The 25,633-nt window shown below is 39.3% G+C and overlaps 1 protein-coding gene across 3 annotated transcripts in view; it reads left to right on the forward strand.

The window, feature by feature from the left end:
* Positions 1–25,633, forward strand: part of slc12a7b (solute carrier family 12 member 7b) — a 275,222-nt gene that overhangs the window by 23,399 nt on the left and 226,190 nt on the right. The window contains exon 1 of one of the 3 annotated variants that reach the window (XM_039753211.1): positions 24,047–24,065. The exons of the other annotated variants lie outside the window; for them this stretch is intronic. The gene's annotated coding sequence lies outside the window, so the exon portion shown is untranslated. Of the gene's footprint in view, positions 1–24,046; positions 24,066–25,633 lie in introns of those variants that run through there. 3 annotated transcript variants of the gene reach the window in all.

Genomic DNA, 25,633 nt, shown 5'->3' on the forward strand with positions numbered 1-25,633 from the left:
TTCTTTTATAAATCCTGACTTTCGTGTGGCAAATCACACATTTCGGGCCTCTTTTTGTGCATCTGAAAGTTTTATAAAATCTGCCTCCAGGAAATGAAAGCAAGCATGTATTTGAAAAACGAGCAAAATAACATACAACATGATGGTGTCCATGAAGTACTATTAAAAACTAGCCAACCCGCGCCGTACCATACGCCGCATAATCAGGCCGGTTTTTTAATGATTTTTAAGCACATGGAGAAAATGAACATTTGAAAAATCAGTAATGTAATAAATCAGCAAGAAAAGCAACATTGTAACAATGGACGGAACGAACCAACGCACAATCATATGTGACTGAAAACTGGCGGACTGCCATCGCGCCTTCTCCTCCCAGACGGAGGGATGGGGGTGGATGGCGCGGAGGGTGGAACGGGAACGCAGGGAGCTTGCCTACCAAATTTCGTGAAGATGGGGTCAGCCTTCTACCAACACAGGAAGTTGGAGAATTAGTGACGTTGGAAAGTTCAATATGGCAGCCGACAGTGGCGTCATACCACTGAAATAAGTATGTACATCGGTTTCTGTTAGTGCAGGGAAGCTGCCTACCAAATTCCGTGAAGATGGGGCCATAAATAAGAAAGTTCAACATGGCGGACGTTGTCGACTGTTCTGACCGTTACGTGTAGAATTTCGAAATGAAACCTTTGCCTTTTATTAGTATAGATTATTTATTGAATGCTAAACACTTCTGGAAAGACATGGTTGTCTAAAACAGGTTGGTGTGAGAATACAACAGTAAGTGAATGAAAAGATGGAACTCTGGAGAGAGCAAAATACAACGCAATAGTGAACCTGCGGCATAACAAACGCCCCATAATTATTTATTGATGGTTGAACACTTCTGGAAAAACACAGTTGTCTAAAAAGGGAGGGTTTGAGGATACAACAGAAAGTGAATGAAAAGATGGAACTCTGGAGAGAGCAACATATAATTGTCCGTGAGTGAAGACTGGTTTTGGCAGATACAGGCATATCTTTTTGAAAGTTTGTCCTTGTGCCATTATCATCACAAATGCCAATCGAACAGGAAATTGTCTTCGGGTAAAAGTAAAAGGCAAATTTGAATCTGACGGGGTCAGGCATATCCGGGGAATAAGGACAGTTTGTGAGGTTGCAGATGTGATAGTTTTACACTCCAGTACATTACGGTGAATGGTGCTAACAGACAGTCTAGTGCCATTGCAAAGACCTTTTGCAGGCAGGAGGTTTCTGAGAAGCATGATGACGGATCCATTTTTAATTTTGAGTTTATGTGGAGGCATGCCAGTAGGAGTAAGACTATTAAGAAATTCCTCGGGGAATAAAAGTTGATCTGCAGGATCAGCTGTGACGATGGAATCCATGCTTGTGAAAGTCACCTCATTGTTAGGGATAAGTTGTAGCACTTCTTCATTAAGGTATAGCGAGTCTTCATTGGTGACGCTTAATATAGCTTGCGTGCTGAGTTGTTCCAAAGTGACAGTTGAGAAGTCAATGTCGCCATACGGTTGTTGAACGGGATCAGAAATTAAAGGAAAACAATGTGAAGGGCACATGTGCAGGCAGTGTGAATGCCTAGAGAGCGAGGATAGACGTGGGCCAGTGAAAAAGGAGTGTTGGTGGGCAGGGAAATGTCTTCCGTGTTCCTGCAGGAGCATCTAAGAAGACGCATGTTTGTCGCGGATGCGAATTGTTGTATGTAGCGTGTAAAACAGTTTGCTATGGTGCACGCGGTCGTGCGTCGTAACCGAAAACTCGTTTTTTAAAGACTGCTTACTTCATTGTGTTTTAATCTCGGTTGTAAAGGATTGTTTTAAGGATCCCATGGGACACCCCTCGCAAACCGTTTTACACGCTGCATATGGCGGTTCACCTCCGCGAGAAACATGCCTTTATGAACAGTCAACGTGGCTCGGAGGTGTGTGTGGCTTCTACGACAGATGAATATAAATGACGCCGTTTTTTCTGTGTCCAAGTTGATGGGCGTGGCTCTGTGAGTTGTCGTCGTATCCAATGGTCTTGAGTTGGTGGGCGGGCTCCTTCGTGTGTGCCATAGGTGTCTTACTTGCCGGCGGCTTAGTGAATCCACGCCCCTTCCGGTGTGCTTTCCATGGGTGTCATGCCTTAGTGAATTAAATATATATATAGATGATTGTAAAATAATATTGGAAATGATTACAAACTATCTATAAACATTAGATTTAGATTAGATAAACTTTATTAATTCCACGGGAAATTAAAAGTGCATGCAGCTGCAGAAACAAAAAACAAGGATACATATTCAGAGGAATACCTCCAATTCAACACCTCCAATGAAGAATAAAAACTGTGGACGTTTTCCCTTGCCCGGACCGGGTCACCGGGGCCCCTCTCTGGAGCCAGGCCTGGGGGTGGGCCTGCACCCATGGGGCTCGGCTGGGCACAGCCCGAAGAGGTAACGTGGATCCTCCTTCCCATGGGCTCACCACCTATGGGAGGGGCCAAGGAGGTTGGGTGCAGTGTGAGTTGGGTGGTGGCCGGAGGCGGGGACCTTGGCGGTCTGATCCTCGGCTACAGAAACTGGCTCTTGGGACGTGGAATGTCACCTCTGAAGGGAAGGAGCCTGAGCTAGTGCGCGAGGTCGAGAAGTTCCAGCTAGATATAGTCGGACTCACCTCGACGCACAGCTTGAGAGGGGCTGGACTCTCTACCACTCTGGAGTTGCCCCGGTGAGAGGCGCCGAGCAGGTGTGGGCATACTTATTGCCCCCCCTTGGAGCCTGTGCATTGGGGTTTACCCCGTGGACGAGAGGGTGGCCTCCCTCCGCCGGGTGGGGAAGGGTCCTGACTGTTGTTTGTGCGTATGCGCCGAACAGCAGTTTGGAGTATCCACCCTTTTGGAGTCTCTGGAGGGGTGCTAGAGGGCATACCTTCTGGGATTCCCTCGCTTTGCTGGGAGACTTCAATGCTCACGGGCAATGACAGTGAGACCTGGAAGGGCGTGATTGGGAGGAATGGCCCCCCCGATCTGAACCCGAGTGGTGTTTTGTTATTGGACTTCTGTGCTCGCCACGGATTGTCCATAACGAACACCATGTTCAAGCATAAGGGTGTTCATATGTGCACTTGGCACCAGGACACCCTAGGCCTCAGGTCGATGATCGACTTTGTGGTTGTGTCCGGACTTGCGCCATATGTCTTGGACACTCGGGTGAAGAGAGGGGCGAGCTGTCAACTGATCACCACCTGGTGGTGAGTTGGCTTCGATGGTGGGGAAGATGCCGGTCAGACCTGGTAGGCCCAAACGTGTTGTGAGGGTCTGCTGGGAACGGCTGGCAGAGTCCCCTGTCAGAAGTAGCTTCAACTCCCACCTCCGCAGAACTTCAACCACGTCCCGAGGGAGGTGGGGACATTGAGTCGAATGGGCCATGTTCCGTGCCTCTATTGTTGAGGGGCTGACCGGAGCTGTGGCGGCAAGGTGGTGGGTGCCTGTCGTCGCGGCAATCCCCGAACCTGTTGGTGGACACCGGCGGTGAGGGATGCCGTCAAGCTGAAGAAGGAGTCCTATAGGACTTTTTGTCCTGTGGGTCTCTGGAGGCAGCTGATAGGTACCGCAGGCCAAGCGAATGCGGCTTCGTTGTTGCTGAGGCAACAACTTGGGCATGTGAGGAGTTTGGAGGCCATGGAGAACGACTTTCGGACGGCTTCGAGGAGATTCTGGTCCACCGTCCGGCGTCTCAGGAGGGGGAAGCAGTGCAGTGTCAACACCGTATATGGTGGGGATGGTGCGCTGCTGACCTCGACTTCGACGTTGTGGGTCGGTGGGAGGAGTACTTCAAGACCTCCTCAATCCCACTAACATGCCTTCCAATGAGGAAGCAGAGCCTGGGGACTCTGAGGTGGGCTCTCCCATCTCTGGGACTGAAGTCACCGAGGTGGTCAAAAACTCCTTGGTGGCAGGGCCCCGGGGTGGATGAGATACCCCAGAGTTCCTTAAGGCTCTGGATGTTGTAGGACTGTCTTGGTTGACACGCCTCTGCAACATCGCATGGACATCGGGACAGTGCCTCTGGATTGGCAGACGGGGTGGTGGTCCCCTCTTTAAAAGGGGACCGGAGGGTGTGTTCCAACTATAGAGGGATCACACTCCTCAGCCTCCCTGGAAAGGTCTATTCGGGGGTTCTGGAGAGGAGGGTCCGTGGATAGTCAACCTCGGATTCAGGAGGAACAGTGTGGTTTTCGCCCTGGTCGCGAACAGTGGACCAGCTCTTCACCCTTAGCAGAGTCCTGGAGGGTGCATGGGAGTTTGCCCACCAGTCTACATGTGTTTTGTGGACTTGGAAAAGGCATTCGACCGTGTCCCTCGGGAATCCTGTGGGGTGCTCGGGAGTATGGGGTACCGGACCCCTGATAAGAGCTGTTCGGTCCCTGTACAACCGTTGTCAGAGCTTGGTCCGCATTGCCGGCAGTAAGTCGAGCCCGCTTCCAGTGAGAGTTGGACTCCGCCAGGGCTGCCCTTTGTCACCATTCTGTTCATAACTTTTATGGACAGAATTTCTAGGCGCAGCCAGGGTGTTGAAGGGGTCCGTTTGGTGGACTCAGGATTGGGTCACTGCTTTTGCAGATGATGTTGTCCTGTTTGCTTCATCAGGCCGTGATCTTCAGCTCTCTCTGGATCGGTTCGCAGCTGAGTGTGAAGCGGCTGGGGTGAGAATCAGCACCTCCAAATCCGAGACCATGGTCCTCAGCCGGAAAAGGGTGGAGTGCCCTCTCAGGGTTGGGGGAGAGATCCTGCCCCAAGTGGAGGAGTTCAAGTATCTCGGGTCTTGTTCACGAGTGAGGGAAGAATGGATCGTGAGATGACAGGCGGATCGGTGCGGCGTCCGCAGTGATGCGGGCTCTGCATCGGTCTGTCGTGGTGAAAAAAGAGCTGAGCCGTAAGGCAAAGCTCTCAATTTACCAGTCGATCTATGTTCCTACCCTCACCTATGGTCATGAGCTATGGGTAGTGACCGAAAGAACGAGATCGCGAATACAAGCAGCTGAAATGAGTTTCCTCCACAGGGTGTCTGGGCTTTCCCTTAAAGATAGGGTGAGGAGCTCAGTCATCCGGGAGGGGCTCCGAGTAGAGCCGCTGCTCCTCCGCATCGAGAGGAGTCAGATGAGGTGGCTCGGGCATCTGATCAGGATGCCTCCTGGATGCCTCCCTGGTGAGGTGTTGGGCACGCCCAACCGGGAGGAGGCCCGGGGAAGACCCAGGACACGCTGGAGGGACTATGTCTCCGGCTGGCCTGGGAACACCTTGGGATTCTCCCGGAAGAGCTGGAAGAAGTGGCCGGGGAGAGGGAAGTCTGGTCTTCTCTGCTTAAGCTGCTACCCCTGCGACCCGACCTCGGATAAGCGGAAGAGGATGGATGGATGGATATTCAGAGGAAAAATAATACATCCAATCAATCAATCGATAAGTTATTATAAATAAATGTATATTGTGCAGATATTTCAAAATGGTATTTCAAAATGTTCTTTTGGAGGAAGCATTGTTTTGCCTTATAGCATTTGGCTGTCACGCATCTGGTGTGACACTCTGGCTTTCAGGCTGTCATGCAAGAAATCTTATGGCAAATCTATTTTATTCCATTATAAATCGAGTATTAGCTACATCAAAAGCATTGGGGTATTTTGCAAACCCTACAGACCGTTAACAAGGTAATAAAACTTTTACATACATGCAAATATGTATGGAGACTTCTCACTCCAGACAGTTGACCAAAGTTGAAATGAACTGTAAAATGCACTGTTTTCGACTAAAGCGGCTTGTCATTCCATTTGCGTTGTTACTCCCAGAAATATAAAATGAAAACGAGAAAAACATTACATGACATGTTTTATACCTTTTTGAAGTAATAAGACACAACTGTACTAGCGATTTAAAGTGATCAGTTCCTTTGGTATTTATGTTAAAGAGAGGCTTTTATTTTGTTTCCGGTGTGGGATTATCGAAACCAATACTTAAATAAACACTAAAATATGTGACAAATACAACTGTATTATGTGTTTTACAGAGTTTTTGTGATGATGGCCATCCTGCTGCTGTGAGGATTACTGACTGCCTCATTGTTTTATTGATGGGTGAGTGAGCAATATGCTTAATGCAATGGCCCATCAAGAAAAACGAAAGGTGTAATATGTACTGCTGGCGGTTAAAGGTGGTCCCGGTGTTCTGAGCACTTGCGGTTCTAGTGTTAATTGATATTTGAAATAGGCACAGTAGGCTATACAACCCATTTACTTATGGCATTGTGCAGCCTGTGTCCAAAGCACTGAAGGCGAGTCCACTGATTGACTTTCAAGGCCTTGATCATATTTCTCCCAGCATCAGTGGTCATGCAAACCATTTGGTCTTCTGTGAGTTTCCAGGATGCCCTTGAGCTATTTCCCCCATGTGGTCATTGGGGAAACGGGACGTCTGGAGGCAGATGCTTTTCAGTGGTCAGTCCTCGTCAATAAAATGAACTTTCAGGCTCATGTAGGTAGATAGATAGATACTTTATTAATCCCAAGGGGAAATTCACATAAGGCTGGCTGGTTCTGCTAGCCCAGACATCCATTGTTGCAGAGTAAAGCAATGCTTTGCACTGCATGGCAATTTCCCCCCATGTTTCACCGTACATACTGGGCAATGCCACCTCCACATAATATTTGCGGCTCAGTATTCTATATTTGGGGTCTATTACTTTTAGCATTCGAACAAACCCAAGCTTTTCTACTGTATAAACAGGCACCACCGCATCTGTAATATCCTTCCAATTCTGCCCTGTCTTGTCATACAGTGTGACTCTGGAAAACGAGGCAGAGAAAGTTGGCTGTGTTTAACATTAGTTCTGGGAATGCAATTACAGCTAGCGTCGGAATTTCGGCGGAAAACACATTGCTCCATTTCCGATATATGGCTATGTTTCAAATGCTGGAACAGGTTTGTAGTGCTGCTACTTTTTGTTTTAACAGCTTTTTTCAAATCTTACACTGCACAGTGGTCTGTTCCACTTCCTTACACTGCACAGTGGTCTGTTCCACTTCTGACATCGCAAAATCAAACAATGTCCATATGACTGAAGTAACAAGCCCTTGTTTTGGTATTATTGCATCTTCTTCAGCCATATATGTGTGCACATTAATAGCAGCCATTTCTCTTTACCGGTGTTTGTCTGACATGTAGGTTACTGCACATGTGCAGACCCAGAGGTCTCTGGGAAACAATGCCAACATCCAGTTATGTCAACTAAGAGTGTTTATAGGTGCAGATTTGTGTAGAAGGACTTGTGACAGAGGAAGCATTATATTAGACCCGATTTTTCGATTTTTAGCATTTTTCAAATCAATTTAAAACAATCGTATTAATTTGGTTTATCGTCCAGCCCTAAGTATGAGTATCATTTTTGCCGCACTGCCTCCAGCATATTGGGGAACAGTTTGAATAAGCTTGGCTAATTTCACAGTCATGAAATGTCATCTATAAATCATCTTCAAACTAAGCTCTATATATTTAATGACAACAACCCCTCTGTAAAAAGACTTGCTGAAGGTTTTGAAGTTAGCAGCAGAATAGTCATATAGATAAGTCCTTTGAAATTAAACAAATATAACCAATAAACACAATCAAATGTTTTTTTTCTGCATCAAGAGCTAATAAAAGAGTGGGAATTGATTTAGATTCAACATATTCAATGATATCAGTGAAACGTCTTGTACTGTTTGGTGCCTGTCTTCCAGATATAAAACCAACTTGTTCAATATTAATTATAAAAGGCAGAATCAAAGCTAATTTTGAGGCAATAACCTTAGTGTATATTTTCACATCAGAATTTGGCAAAGAAATAGGATGAAATTTTACAGGAGATGAAAATGGTTTGCCCTGTTTGGGGACAGTGACCACAATTGCTTCAAGCTTTTCCTCAGAAAATTGTGCATTTGAAATAACTTCATTAACACTAGAATTACAACAACAAATTCACACCCGATCTGACGCTGTTTGTTTTCAAATAATATTGCCTCAGTGCGATGATGTTTTCTGATTAATTTTATACCCAATGTCCCATATATTTGTCTCTCTTTTTTTCTCTGTGCTGTGTTGACATCGAGCACTAGAAGGCGTGAGCTTATTCAGTGCAAAAGGAACACTCAATAAAACTGAATAAAAAAATCAAGTAACGGTGAGATCCGAAGAAGGCAGGTTCACAAGCGTTTGTGTGTCAGCTTTTATCCCTCCAGACCAGAGAATGTCCAGTTCCATTGCATCAAAACATCACTCACATCTACAGTTATTCCCAGTTTCAAATAAAAACTAACAGCATCAGATCCCTGAGTGGGGAAAGCGGTAGTATGTATTGTGATCGTGAGTGAGAGAATAAAAGTGGAAAAAAAAGGTAACTTTTACAAGTATAGTATTATAAATGTACACAGTCTGTTACAGATGCAAACCAAATATATGTGTGTACTTTATAATATTAACAACTAGCAAAATACCCGCGCTTCGCAGTGTGTTAAAGAAGTAATGAAAAAGAAAAGGAAACATTTTGAAAATAACGTAACATGATTGTCAATGTAATTGTTTTGTCACTGTTATAAGTGTTGCTGTTATATATACACACACACACACATATAAACATATATATACATTTACACATACATATATGTACACACACATACACCCACATATATACATATATATACATATCTACATACACACACATATATATACACACACATATACATATATATATACTAATAAAAGGCAAAGCCCTCACTCACTCACTCACTCACTCACTCACTGACTCATCACTAATTCTCCAACTTCCCGTGTGGGTGGAAGGCTGAAATTTGGCAGGTTGATTCCTTACAGCTTCCTTACAAAAGTTGGACAGGTTTTATATCGAAATTCTACGCGTAATGGTCATAACTGGAAGCAGTTTTTCTCCATTTACTGTAATGGAGATGAGCTTCAATGCCGTGGGGGCAGAGTTTCGTGTGACATCATCACTCCTCCCACGTAATCACGCAGTACATAGAAAACCAGGAAGACCTCAAAAAAGCGCTCAAGAAAACATGCATTATATAATTGAGAAGGCAGCGAAACAATAAGAAGCGAGTTCTGCTACTTCGGAAACAAAGCACGATGTAAACCTACACTTTAAATTAAGTTCATAGACAGGCTGCTGCTGGCGTTTGTAATTTAGTGCCTGCCCATATAAGGCCATCCGTCAGCGGCAATCCAATAGCAAACTGCCACGGGTAAATATTCACGGGTGAAGGACTGTGCTTATGGAGAGGAAGATGAGATGGTCAGGGTGGTGTTTGACACAAACTCAGCGAAACTGCCAGAGAAAGTTTTAAGTGCCAGGACTAAGGTAACATTAAATAAAGCTATGGACATAGCACGAGATGGCACCAGCACAGCTGGGAACCTTCGATGCAAGTACACCGAGTGGCTCACGTGAACTGATGCAGTGCACAGATAAAAGCAACAGTTCCAAAGAGCTGAACAAAACCGAATTACACAATTGAAAAGGCAGCAAAAATATGAAGCGCCTGATAAGCATATTCATAAATGCAGCTACTGTGGAAACAAAGCACACGGTGGAAAAAGTCAATGTCCCGCTAAAGGAAGACAGCGTAAAAAAAAAACCCGTGCATGCAGTTTGTCACATCACAGATAAAAAGGAAGACGAGCTGTTTATTGATGCAGTAAGGAACTAATCGATGAATGAAACCTCTTATCTTTACAACGATTGACAAACACGGAATGTAACTTGAACACATCGCATAAATACGAGCCTGATTGAAAGAAATAATGATAATCAAATCCTTGATGACAGCAACATTCAATAACACTCACAAAACAATTACTGTATATTGACAATCATGTTACGTTATTTTTAAAATGTTCCCTTTTCTTTTTCATAACTTCTACTTCTCCACTGCGATACACGGGTATATATATAAATGTATATCTATAGCCCGATCTACAATACATACTTTAGCATAGACAAGCGGTGGTGCAATTGTAGAGTCTTCGCCTCTAACGCCGACATTCGAGGTTCGATTCCCGAGAGGGGATGTACTGACTATGTATGCGCTACCCGATTCATTTTACCTTCCCATCTCCTTGGTTTGGGACGTATGAAAAATATTAGGTTAACGCAGAATCATGTTACGTTATTTTTAAAATTTTCCCTTTCTTAGCACAAGCACAGTTGAGAAGCTTCGATGCATGTACCATAACGCGCTAAAAATAACGCATTTAATCACACTTTCAATTCCAAGCAAACGGGAACTTTTGTCAATGCATGATTTCCTGGTACATCCATTACACTGATGCACACATCACAGCTACAAAAATGTTAGAGTCGGAATAAAGCGCGTTCCTACGACTGATCATTTCGACTACCCGAGAAGCCTTGATAAAAGCATGGTTTTGTGCACACTGAAAAGCAAGCAAAATTAGATGCATTACAGAAAGCGGACTTTGTGGCTCTTACTGGGGATCATTGGACTTCCGTGACCGTTAGTAATTCTAAATACATCTAATTACAAAATGTTCAATGATCACACTGTTTTAGCCTAATGTACAAAATAATTTTGGCTAATGTTACTCAGAGTTTAAAGAGTAAGCTGGTCAAATTACCTTTTATGTTTCTGACTTATTTTTTTAAGAAGAAAAACTGCACTTTATGGTGAAATTTTGGTTATTATTATTTAAAGACAATACTATTCTGAAAATGTACTTAAAGTACTTAAACTACCACTTTATTTTTAAGTCTGCCCAATTTTAACCAGGGATGATATTTTTGTTTCTGTTTTGAATTCAAATGCAGTTTAAAAGCTTTTTTTTCAGAAATTAAAACAGCTTCAGTTTACAATATTCATGTCCATGTCTATTATTTGATTCTGTAAGCCCACTAAAACCGTTTTAAATAAAAAAAAAAAACATTTGCGATTTGGGGCAAATTTACGTGTCGATTACATACGATTAATCAAGATTAATTCTTACACAGCCTCTAATTAATTGGATTAATTTTTTAATCGAGTCCCACCTAATATATATATGTAGATATATATATGTAGATTTGTATATATATGTGTATATACAGTATATATGTAGATATGTATATGTTGTATATACAGTATGTATATATGTGTGTGTATATATACAGTATGTGTATATATATGTATATGTATATATATGTATGTGTGTGTGTGTATATATATATATATATATATATATATATATATATATATATATGCCAGCAACACTCATGACAATTACAAAACAATTACATTGTCAATCATGTTACGTTATTATTAAAATGTTTCCTTTTCTTTTTACTTCTCTGCTGCCAATGCAGCTATTTTGCTATATATATATATATATATATATATATATATATATATAAATAGATAGATATGACAACAACACTCATATCAATGACAAAACAATTACATTAACAATCATCTTACGTTATTTTTAAAATGTTTGCTTTTCTTTTCATAACTTCTTTAACACACTACTTCTCCTGCTGCGCGAGTATTCTGCTATATATATATATATATATATATATATATATATATATATATATATATATATACTAATAAAAGGCAAAGCCCTCACTCACTCACTGACTCATCACTAATTCTCCACCTTCCCGTGTAGTAGGTAGAAGGCTGAAATTTGGCAGGCTCATTCCTTACAGCTTCCTTACAAAATTTGGGCAGGTTTCATTTCGAAATTCTACGCGTAATGGTCATAACTGGAAGCTATTTTTCTCCATATACTGTAATGGAGTTGAGCTCGAAAGCCTTGGGGGCGGAGTTTCGTGTGACATCATCACGCCTCCCATGTAATCACGCAGTACGTAGAAAACAAGGAAGAGCTCCAAAAAGCGCTGAAGAAAACATGCATTATATAATTAAGAAGGCAGCGAAACAATTAGAAGCGAGCGAGTGACATATACAACCATATTCATGAGTGCTGCTACTTCAGAAACAAAGCACAGTGTAAACCTAAAGTTTAAATTAAGTTCATAGACGGGCTGCCGCTGGTGTTTGTAATTTAGTGCCTGTCCATATAAGGCTTTCCGTCGGCGGCAATCCAATAGAAACACTGCCGCTAAATATTCACGGGTGAAGGACTGTGCTTATGCAGAGGAAGATGAGATTTTCAGGGTGGTGTTTGGCACAAACTCAGCAAAACTGCGAGAGATAGTTTTAAGTGCCGGGTCTTGGCTAACATTAAATACAGCCGTGGACATAGCACGACATGGCACCAGCACAGCTGGGAAACTTCGATGCATGTACACCGAGCGGCTCACGTGAACTAACGCAGTGCGCAGACAAAAAGCAACAGTTCCAAAGAGTGCTGAACAAAAACCAAATTACACAATTGAGAAGGCAGCAAAAAAATATGAAGCGTCTGATACATACAAGCATAATCATAAGTGCGGCTACTGCGGAAACAAAGCACACGATGGAAAAAGTCAATGTCCCGCTAAAGGAAGACAGTGTAAAAAAAAACCCGTGCATGCAGTGTGTCAGGTCTCAGATAAAGAAGAAGCGGGCTGTTTATTGATGCAGTAAGAAACGAATCGATGAATGAAACCTGTCATCTTTACAACGATTGACAAACACGGAATTTAACTTGAACACAACACATCCTACAAATACAAACCTGATTGAAAGAAATAATGATAATCAAATCCTTGATGACAGCAACACTCAATAACACTCACAAAACAATTACTGTATATTGACAATCATGTTACGTTATTTTTAAAATGTTCCCTTTTCTTTTTCATAACTTCTTTAACACACTACTTCTCCGCTGCTAAACGCGGATATATATATATATATATATATATATATATATATATATACCCCGATCTACATACTTTCAAATAGACAAGCTACATGCCGTGGCGCAATTGTAGAGGCTTCGCCTCTACCTCCGACATCCGAGGTTCGATTCCCGAGAGGGGATGAAATGAGTATGTACGCACGCTTCCCGATTTCATTTTACCATCGCATTCCCTTGGTTTGAGACGTATGAAAAAATATGCGATTAACGCAGAATCATGTTACGTTATTTTTAAAATTTTTCCTTTTCTTAGCACAAGCACAGCTGAGAAGCTTCAATGCATGTACTCCATAACGTGTTAAAAAAAAATAATGCATTTAATCACACTTTCAAGTCCAAGCAAAGGGGAACTTTTGTCAATGCATGATTTCCTGGTATGTCAATTAGATTGATGCACACATCAGAGCTACAAAAATGTAACAGTCGGAAGAAAGCGCGTTGCTACAACTGAGTGGAGGAAAATTTCATTTAAAAAGACTACCCGACAGAAGCCTTGATAAAAGCATGGTTTTGTGCACACTGAAAAGCAAGCAAAATTAGATGCATTACAGAAAGTGGACTTTGTGGCTGTTACTGAGGATCATTGGACTTCCGTGACCATTAGTAATTCTAATTACATCTAATTACAAAATGTTAAATGATCACACTGTTTTAGCCTAATGTACAAAATAATTTTGGGTAAGGTTATTCAGAGTTTAGAGATTAAGCTGGTCAAATTACCTTTTATGTTTCTGACTAATTTTTTTTAAGTCTGCCCAATTTTAGCCAGGGATGATATTTTTGTTTCTGTTTTGAATTGAAATGCAGTTTAAAAGCATTTTTTTTTTTTTCAGAAATTAAAAGAGCGTGAGTTTACAATATTCATGTCCATGTCTATTATTTGATTCTGTCGCCAACTAAAACCTTTTTAAATTAAAAAAAAAAAATTTGCGATTTGGGGCAAATTTTCATGTGTGATTACATACAATTAATCAAGATTAATTATTACACAGCCTCTAATTAATTAGATTAATTTTTTTAATCGAGTCCCACCCCTAATATATATATGTAGATATATAAATATATGTAGATTTCTATATATATATGTGTATATATATATATATATTATATTATATATATATATAATTTATGTGTATATATGTATACTAGCAGAATACCCTCACTTACAGCGGAGAAGTAGTTTGTAAAAGAAGTTATGAAAAGAAAAGGAAAAATTAAAAAATAATGTAACATGATTGTTAATGTAATTGTTTTGTCATTGATATGAGTGTTGTTGTCATATATATATATATATATATATATATATATATATATATATATCTCTATATATATATATCTCTATATATATATATATATATCTATATTTAAATATCTATATCTATATATATCTATACTGTATATAAATATCTATATATATATATATATATATATATATATATATATATATATATATATATATACTAGCAAAATACGCGCAGCGCGAAGTACTGCATTAAAATTTTTATTAAGAAGAAAATTAAACCTTTTTTAAACTGAGGGAAAATGTGTCAATAATTATTTGTTAAGGATCTCTTTGTATACTATGTTGTCAGTTCGGCCCTCCGGTTGTAACATGCGCTGAGCTCACTCTTGAGCATGTAACTTAAAGTTGGCCATGTGAACAGTAATCTTGTCTCAAATCTCACAGCTTGGATTGCTGCTGTCATAATCGATGTGAGTTTCATTTTTTGTTTCAATTACGACACTATTTATAGGACTTGTGTTGAAGAGACATTCGGCATCTGTCAAGCGTTGTAAGTATACAACCGGTTTCATTGATAACTTCACATCCAGCTTAAGAGTTTAAACATTCACAAACATCGAAGTGTCCACTACTGAAATCGTCACCTGTCAATCTAAGATGTTTAAGAGGCATTGGCGGTTTCGAAAGGTGTAAAATATTTGGCCATTTCGGTACACTTGAAAGCGACAACCGAACAATTCAGCGGCAGCCATCAACTCACATGCAGAACCATAGGTGAAGGGCTTAAGCATTTCACTCTTATAGTGCTCCTGTGTAGTATAATTATCTCCTGTACCGTCATCAGTCCACACCTTGAACCTGTCCCAGTCATTCAATACATAAGACAGAATCTTCCTCCGGATATCAAGAGTGAGCCTGATATGGCCGTGTAATATGTAACAAAAAGAATGGAAAAGGTAGGTGCCATCTCTGGGCATGGAAACCACTCGGTAAGTGACAGTTCTTTGATTGATAGTGATCATCTCGATAGACATGGTAATGGGGGTTGGAACGACAAAGGAAATGGGTACCTGAGCAATGTAAAGTAAGTCTAAAATACCTACACAATAACTATAATTGTAATAAACAAAACAGCGGAGAAGCCGTGAATTAAACAAAAAGGCTGTAGTTATTAGTAGGGAGACGTGAATCCTGTGGCAAAGCAAGGAAGGGAATGTAGAAACCGGAGCGACGGACAGCCTTATATAGGCAGGCAGCCAACAACGTGGGAGGTGTTGGGATGGGGGACCCAACGCCACCTCACACGGTGACCGAGGTGCAAGCTACGGATGTATACATGTACGTAAGTAGGATTCAGTTAGCGTTGGGAACCCGCCTACCAAATTTCGAGAAGATGGGGCCATTAATAAGAAAGTTCAACATGGCGGACGTTGTTGACCGTTATGACCATTACGCATAGAATTTCAAAATGAAACCTGCTTAACTTTTGTAAGTAAGCTGTAAGGAATGAGCCTGCCAAATTTCATCCTTCTACCTACACGGGAAGTTGGAGAATTAGTGATGTTGGAAAGTTCAATATGGCGGCTGACAGTGGCGTCATACCACCGAAATAAGTACGTACATTGGTTTCGGTTAGCTCAGGGAAGCCACCTACCAAATTTCGTGAAGATGGGGTCAGCCTTCTACCTACATGGGAAGTTTGAAAATTGGTGACGTTGGAAAGTTCAATATGGCGGCCGACAGTGGCGTCATACTATCGAAATAAGTAAGTACATCGGTTTTGGTTAGCGCAATGAAGCCGCCTACCAAATTACGTGAAGATGGGGCCATAAATAAGAAAGTTCAACCTGGTGGACGTTGTCGACCGTTATGACCGTTACGTGTAGAATTTCAAAAAGAAACCTGCTTAACTTTTGTAAGTAAGCTGTAAGGAATACGCCTGCCAAATTCCAGCCTTTTATTATTATTATTATATATATATATATATATATATATATATATATATAAGAAAAGGAAACATTTTGAAAATAATGTAACATGATTGTCAATGTAATTGTTTTGTCACTGTTGTGAGTGATGAGTGTTACTGTCATATATATTCATACACACACATATATATAAACATATATATACATACATATCTACATATATACATATACACACACTGTATATATATATGGATATACTGTGTGTGTATATATATATATGTATATATATATGTGTGTGTATGATATATATGTATATATATATGTATATATATATATATATATATATATGTGTATATGTGTATATATATATATATATGTGTATATATATATATATGTATATATTTATACACATACAGTCTTTGGGGTGCGAGCAACTGTTGCTGGGGGTGCCAGAATCCATGAAGGACGAAAAATGAAAAACATTATTTGTACAAAATCTTTATTTATTTATCCATTCCTAAATAATTAAATGGGCAGGCTATTTCGTATCAGTGCAATACGCTGTTTGTTAAAACGGATGACTCCCGCTCTTACGTGCAAGTCTGCCTGGATATTATGAACTATCGTATCTGTTCAAGTTCTTTTTAAATTTTAAATAGTAGGAATTTTTATTTAGTCGACAGAATATTATTCCGGAATAAATCAACTCAAACCTTAAATAACTTATAATATTTTGCTCTCCATAAAAATATATCCTGTCTAAATTATACAAGTTAGAAATAAAGTAAACGTTAAAAGAACAAACATTCAAATTTGTTTACTCTTATGTAATTTTATATAAAAAATAAACTTAAATTTTAAATATCCCAAAAGATTTTGCTCTCCATAAAAATATATCCTGTCAAAATTATACAAATTCAAATATGAACATGGTGCATAACAAACCCTGAAATCATTCAGTTGTTTTTGCTCTTATGTCATTTTATCAGATTTGGACGCGTGGCATCTTTTTTTGGCAACAAGTTCGTTTATGTTTGGTGTGAGGTTCTGTGTTGTGGAGATTCTCAGGATGGACTGCAGGTGCTCATCAGTGAGGCGACTCCTGTGTGCTGTTTTGTTAGTCTTCATGACTGAGAAGAGCTTCTCACACAGATATGTGCTACCAAACATGCACAAGGTTCGAGCTGCATGTAGACGGAGCTGGAGCATTTATGTACGGGAATGGAGTGAATAAACTGTGCGGGCCGTGCAGTATCGTACTTTGCCTTCAGTGTGCCGTTACACTGCAGCTCAATCACCTCCATCTGAATCTGCACAGGTACAGTTTCCACATCGACGGCAAATGGGTTGCGAAACAACTCAAAATTCTTTTTTTGTTCTTCAAAGCCACCAAATCGCCGTGCGAACTCAGTTTATCAGCAAAGTGCGTATTTGGGAACACCGTAGTGCCGACTTGGTTTAACATTACTTGGCAACAAGGAAAGTGGGGCAAGTTGCACTGGTGCATTTGTGTCTCCCATAAAAGTAGCTTCACTTGAAATCACTTTGTGATTTTTGCACGGGTAAAAACGTCTGCTGAAGTGTCAGATTCTTCTTTAACTCTTCTGCTTTCTGTATCTTGTGCATTGCATTCAGGTCTTTCAGGTTATCTTGATGTTTTGTCTCATAGTGCCGTCTTAGATTAAATTCTGTAATTACAGCCACATTAGCTCCACAAATGAGACACACGGGTTTACCGGCAATGTCAGTAAACATATACTCAGCCTCCCATCGGTTTTTAAAGGCTCTATGTTCAGAATCACCTTTTCTCTTCTGCATCGTGTGGGCTAGCTTCGCAATAACTTGCAGCATCATAAGCTAGACTTGATTAACGCGGTAAGTGTTCGGCAAGGCAGCTGAAGCGCTGCATTATGGGATCTGTAGTTTATTGTGTTACATATAACACATATCCCCGGGCCATTAATAACAATAATATATAAAATGATCTCGTGAGCGGATATAATTACACGCCGGGCCGGATGTGGCCTGCGGGCCTTGAGTTTGACACGTATGGACTAAATAGAACTTGAAATGATATATTTTTTGAAATGTGATCGCGCAATTCAGTTTGAGTTGACGCGCACTAAAGTACATCGAGCCCACGTGCTATTGTGGTTTTGCCTGCGTGCCTCAATAAGTTACCTTCCCCTCGCTCTTACTTTTTTACCGTTCATCTAATGAATACACTGAGTATGGCTTTACCAAAACAATCATTGATCGCGAATAAAGTATCCATTATTCATAAAGCTTCAATTGGTGATCTGTCTTTCTGCGTCATACGTCTCAAACCAAGGGATTCGAGGCTAAAACGAATCGGGAAGCGCGTCGCTGAATATGGTTTTATATGTCACTCGCTCACTTCTAATTGCTTCGCTGCCTTCTTAATTATATAATGTATGTTTTCATCAGCGGTTTTTGGAGCTCTTCCTGGTTTTCTACGTACTGCGTGATTACGTGGGAGGCGTGATGATGTCAAACGAAACTCCGCCCCCCCACGGCTTTCGGGCTCAACTCCATTACAGTATGTGCAGAAAAATAGCTTTTAGTTATGACCATTATGCATAGATTTTCGAAATGAAACCTGCCCAACTTTTGTAAGGAAGCTGTAAGGAATGAGCCTGCCAAATTTCAGCCTTCTACCTACACGGGAAGTTGGAGAATTAGTGATGAGTGAGTGAGTCAGTCAGTCAGTCAGTGAGGGCTTTGCCTTTTATTAGTATACTAGTAGAATACCCGCGCTTCGCAGCGGAGAAGTAGTGTGTTAAAGAAGTTATGAAAAAGAAAAGCAAACATTTTAAAAATAGCGTAAGATGATTGTTAATGTAATTGTTTTGTCATTGATATGAGTGTTGTTGTCATATTTATCTATTTTTATATATTTATATATATATATATATATATATATATATATATATATATATATATATATATATATATATATATATATATATATATATAAAAAATACCTACGATTGGCAGCGAGAAGTAAAAGAAAAGGAAACATTTTAATAATAGCGTAACATGATTGACAATGTAATTGTTTTGTCATTGTCATGAGTGTTGCTGGCATATATATATATATATATATATATATATATATATATATACACACATATATATATACACAGTTATATATATATATATATATATATATATATATATATACATATATATACATATACATATATACACATACTGTATATATATACACACACACATATATACATACTGTATATACACATATACATATCTACATATATACAAATCTACATATATATCCACATATATATATATATTAGGGGTGGGACTCGATTACAAAAATTCAATCCAATTAATTAGAGGCTGTGTAAGAATTAATCTTGATTAATCGTATGTAATCGCTGCGTAAATTTGCCCCAAATCGCAAATGTTTTTTTTAATTTAAAAGGGTTTTAGTGGGCGACAGAATCAAATAATAGACATGGACATGAATATTGTAAACTCAAGCTCTTTTAATTTCTGAAAAAAAAGACTTTAAACTGCATTTGAATTCAAAACAGAAACAAAAATATCATCCCTGGTTAAAATTGGGCAGACTTAAAAATAAAGTGGTAGTTTAAGTACTTTAAGTAGATTTTCAGAATAGTATTGTCTTTAAATAATAATAACCAAAATTTCAACATAAAGTGCAGTTTAATAAGTCAGAAGCATAAAAGGTAATTTGACCAACTTAATCTTTAAACTCTGAGTAACATTAGCCAAAATGATTTTGTACATTAGGCTAAAACAGTGTGATCATTGAACATTTTGTAATTAGATGTAATTAGAATTACTAACTGTCACGGAAGTCCAATGATCCCCAGTAAGAGCTACAAACTCCGCTTTCAGTAATGCATCTAATTTTGCTTGCTTTTCAGTGTGCACAAAACCATGCTTTTATCAAGGCTTCGGGTAGTCGAAATGATCAGTCGTAGGAAGCGCTTTATTCCGACTCTAACATTTTTGTAGCTGTGATGTGTGCATCAGTGTAATGGATGTACCAGGAAATCATGCATTGACAAAAGTTCCCGTTTGCTTGGAATTGAAAGTGTGATTAAATGTGTTATTTTTTTAATGCGTTATGGAGTACATGCATCGAAGCTTCTCAGCTGTGCTTGTGCTAATAAAGGGAAACATTTTAAAAATAACGTAACATGATTCTGCGTTAACCGAATATTTTTCCATACGTCTCAAACCAAGGAGATGAGAAGGTAAAATGAATCGGGTAGCGCGCGTACATACTCAGTGCATCCCCTCTCGGGAATCGAACCTCGAATGTTGGCGTTAGAGGCGAAGACACTACAATTGCGCCACAGTGTGTGACTTGTCTATGCGAGAGTATGTACTGTAGATCGGGGTATATATATACATTTATATATAGACCCGCGTATCGCAGTGGAGAAGTAGAAGTTATGAAAAAGAAAAGGGAACATTTTAAAAATAGCGTAACATGATTGTCAATATACAGTAATTGTTTTGTGAGTGTTATTGAATGTTGCTGTCATCAAGGATTTGATTATCATTATTTGTTTCAATCAGGGTCGTATTTGTACGATGTGTTGTGTTCAAGTTACATTCCGTGTTTGTCAATCGTTGTAAAGATAAGAGGTTTCATTCATCGATTAGTTTCTTACTGCATCAATAAACAGCTCGTCTTTCTCTTTATCTGAGATGTGACAAACTGCATGCACGGGTTTTTTTTTTTACACTGTCTTCCTTTAGCGGGACATTCACTTTTTCCACCGTGTGATTTGTTTCAGCAGTAGCTGCACTTATGAATATGATTCTATGTATCAGACGCTTCATATTTTTTTGCTGCCTTCTCAATTGTGTAATTTGGTTTTTGTTCAGCACTGTTTGGAACTGTTGCTTTTTGTCTGTGCACTGCGTCAGTTCACGTGAGCCGCTTGGTGTTCTTGCATCGAAGGTTCCCAGCTGTGCTGGTGGCATCTCGTGTAATGTCAGCTAAGACCCGGCACTTAAAAGTTTCTCTCGCAGTTTCAATGAGTCTGTGCCAAACACCACCCTGACCATCTCATCTTCCTCTGCATAAGCACAGTCCTTCACACGTGAATATTTACCGGCAGTGTTTGTATTGGATTGCCGCTGATGGACGGCCTTATATGGGCAGGCACTAAATTACAAACGCTAGTGGCAGCCTGTCTATGAACTTAATTTAATATAAACTTACGGTTCACGCCGTGCTTTGTTTCCGCAGTAGCTGTACTTATGCATTATATGTAGAAAAATAGGTTCCAGTTATGACCCTTACGCGTAGAATTTCGAAATGAAACCTGCCCAACTTTTGTAAGTAAGTTGTAAGGAATAAGCTTGCCAAATTTCAGCCTTTTACCTACACGGAAAGTTGCAGAATTAGTGACGTTTGGAAAATTCAATATGGTGGCCAATAGTGGCGTCATACCACCAAAATAAGTATGTACATTGGTTTTGGTTAGCGCAGGGAAGCCACCTACCAAATTTCGTGAAGATGGGGTCACACGGGAAGTTGGAGAATTTGAGTGAGTGAGTGAGTGAGGGCTTTGCCTTTTATTAGTATAGATATATATGTATATATATGTATATATATATTTATATGTATGTATTTGTGTGTGTGTATATATACACACACACATATATACCATGGGGTGCCAATCAGGCAAATACATTGATTTTCTGAATATATAAAGTCGGCGTCAGAATATATAAATTCAAAACTTTAATGTATAAAGTCATTACCGAATATATAAAGTCAAAACTTGAATATAAACTTGCTTGCCTGAATAAGTCACCCTCGCTTCGCTCTTACTTTTTTACGTTCATTTAATCATGGCTAGTGGCGGAAAATTTATAAAATGGAAGGAGGATTACACTGAGTATGGCTTTATCAAAACAATTATTGATGGCGAATCGATTATTCGTAAAGATTCAATTGGTGATCTGTTTTTCTTTGTTAACTTCAAATTTTTTCATACTTCTTCTCAAACAAATTGGGTGCGAGCGTAAAATGAATCGGGAAACGCTGATCAATGTAATCTGTGTACCAGGAAATCATGCATTGACAGAAGTTCCCCTTTGCTTGGAATTGAAAGTGTGATTAAATGCATTATTTTTTAACGCGTTATGGAGCACATGCATCGAAGCTTCTCAGCTGTGCTTGTGCTGAGAAAAGGAAACATTTTAAAAATAACGTAACACGATTGTCAATGTAACCTTTTGTAAGTAGTGCCTGGAGGATTCAGTTTGGAGAAACTCTACAGACAGCGTGTGTATTAGCTTGTAGATTTTTTTGTGAGTATTTGGTAGCAGCGTTACAAAGTCACTTCAGTAAGACTGCGTTAGCTTCAGAGCTCAGCTCAGAGCGTAATGAGGTGAATGGGAGGGGAGATGATGACGTGACTCCCCCACCCGCCTTAAGTGTCAATCCCCCACAAACACAGTCTCTCGGAATTTGCATAAGCACAGCCCTTTACCTGCAATTTTAACTTAGTTACAAAGTGATCAAAACTCTCGTTTTATATCCTGCGTGCTCTCATTAAACTTGTATCCCGCATTACCTGTAGTATAGTATTATTTAAATTTGTCTGCTATAGCTTGGGGGTTCACAATCCTCTTTGCATAATATTTGTCTTAAGTTTCTTCATAGCTGATTCATATCCATTGAGTTTGAGCGTTTATTTTGAAGTTCTAGAGCAGGAGTCTCCAACCTTTTTTCCCCTGAGGGCCACTTTTACAAAATTAAAATAGCAGAGAGCTACTCATGTTTTCTAACGTTTATTTTCATAGCTTATTTCAACCCAAACAAACTGAATAAGCTCGTTTTGCCTGGACATTTGCAAAATGTTGGTCTCCACATCTCACATTTTTCATTAAAACATCACAAAAAATATTTAGTTCACCTGCAAGGGCATTTTGTATGTCTGTATGCATTTTCATCTCACACTAATGAATTAAAACATGAATGCTTTCAAAACAAAACAATGCAATTACAAATACACAGATATTACTTATTCATTTGCCATTTTATTACATGTCACTGTTTCACTTCACAAGAGTATTCACATGTCCAGTTGCATGTGTGATGTGTTTTTTAGTTAGTCAGATGACTGGCACTTCATGGAGCCAACAAGAAAGGTGTATGATGGAGTGTAGCTACTTATGTTCATTCTTATGGAGTCATTTAAATGTTCATCTGTCAGTCTTGTTCTGAAGTTTGATTTCATGACATTCATGCCAGAAATGGCAGACTCACAGAGATGTATAGACCCAAAGAAAGCAGACATTTTTAGAGCTGCTTGGTGAAGATTTGTATAGTTATCTGGCTTTATTAAGCTCCAGAAATGCTGAGAATGCAGTTGAGACTTTAACTGCACATTATTTTGAAGGTCTGTCTGTCTGCTTTTCACGAGAGAACTACTTAATGGATTTAGATCTGTTTTTTTTATATAATTTGCTTGAACATTCTGGTTGGTTTTGCTGCTTCTTTCATTTCGCTATGTATCATAGTTCACCTTCAGTACCAATTTATTTGCGTAAGTCTGTGAAACACGCAGCGGGCCGAGGGGAGGGACCTTCCTCACTCACTTGTCAGCTTCTGGATGTTTTCCTTAATTCTGCTTAGCTAGCGAATGAGAGAGCAATTTTATTCAACTTTGTTTGATATTTTAAATAAAGTGTTAATTAGGTCTTGATGAGTTTGAATCTGGATATTCTCAAGTGTATGCCACATTGAAAAGACAAATTGCAAATCAGATTGTGGATCGTGATTTTGTGTTAAAAGGATCGTGACATGGTTTTTTGGAAAGTTCACCCACCCCTAGTTTGACTAATCAAGTTTTCAAATTTATGTAGGATTCAGTAACCCTTTGGCGAGGTACTTGGAAAGGGTCGCAAGCGACGTGTTGGAGACCCCTGGTTCTAGAGTATGTAAAGAAGTAAGTATATTTTTCAGTCTTCTTATTTTTTCTTTAGAGGCCAGCTATATAAAAACCCCTCTCATATATGCACGAGCTGAACCAACATTAGTTTGAAAGAATTCTGTGAAATGGCTGTAGAATGATTAAGTAAATATTTAAGTCTCTAAGGCTTGTTAATAGGTAAACTAACAGACTCCTCCAACTCTAACAGACTAGGAGAATGATCGGACCAGGTTATAGTGCCAATGGTAGAGGATTTAATTTTCTGTAAGGTGCATTTATTAACCAAGGACATACCGATACGGGATTAAGAAGCATTGAACCTTGAATAAAAGGTACAGTGGTTTTCTCCTGTTGAGTCTTGCATATAATCTACTACTGTATTAAAATTATCACACCATACTAAGACTCCATCTTAACCAAATCAATCTGCTTCCAAACTTTAGAAGGAAATTTAAATTTATGAGATTTAGGAGCATATGTATTAATAATAGTATAGACATTATTATCAATTGATGCAACCACAATAATAAAACGGCCTGGCGGATAAATCACTGTTGTTGGAATTTGTACAGATAAACAGCTTTTAAATGCTATTGGAACCCTTCCTTTTTTACGCTCAGTTTAAGAATAAAGAAGATCAGTAAACTTTTTATTAGTTGGTTTAATGTTACTATGTCTAACAAATGTGTTTTTTGGATGCACAAAATATCACAGTCACTTAATAATGCTTCCATTCACATAAGTGACATTTTGAAAGGGGAATTAAGCCCCTTAACATTTAAGTACCTTTAGAACCATATAAATCACAATATTTGAAGCAAACAAATCATATTGTAAAACCCAAATTAAAATTAGATTGATTATGTATCCAATTATAAACAGGTGGAGTTGTGCAGTAATAATTACACATTAAATTAATAAACATCAAAGACTATTTTAACCAACAGAAGCAGAAGAATAAATATTAAAAAGAATGACCCATTTTTTCAACAGGTAGCTTTGGGTATAGCATTAACAGTGTACTATCATATGTCCTTAGGGATAATTAATTTCACAGGAAAGCCACATTTATAAAGTACCAGTAAGGGAATACAGTTGACTTTAACATTCATAGTTTTCATACTCTTTCTCTGTACGTTTAGCATTCGTTTGCTCAGAGGTTGATGCACTTCTGAGTCACCACTTGCTTCTTCCTGAACAGCTCTTCTTTTCTCCACCCTAGCGGCCTGCTTCATCTCCTCTTTTGTCGGCATCATTTTGTGTTAACACTGATTAAGTCACTGTTTGTGTTGCAATTACGATTTCCTTAATTTTTCATTTAAGCTGGCACTTAAGTGTTCAATCTGCCCCAAGAATGATTTAAGATATGAAGAGGTAGGAAAGTGATGGCGAAGCTTTCGGGAATGAGAATGGCACCCGTACACATGTGCCGCATGGCCGCCCTGCTGGCTGCTGCCGAGAGTTGATTCTACAATAAAATAAAGTAAAAAGAGGAATAACCTTGGAGGTCAATCATCACCCCGAAAGTGGATAGTAGATGTCAAATGTGTACCAAATTTCAGATCAATAGGTCAAACAGTTTG

The sequence above is a fragment of the Polypterus senegalus genome, chromosome 5 (assembly GCF_016835505.1).
Source record: "Polypterus senegalus isolate Bchr_013 chromosome 5, ASM1683550v1, whole genome shotgun sequence".
Lineage (NCBI taxonomy): Eukaryota > Metazoa > Chordata > Cladistia > Polypteriformes > Polypteridae > Polypterus > Polypterus senegalus.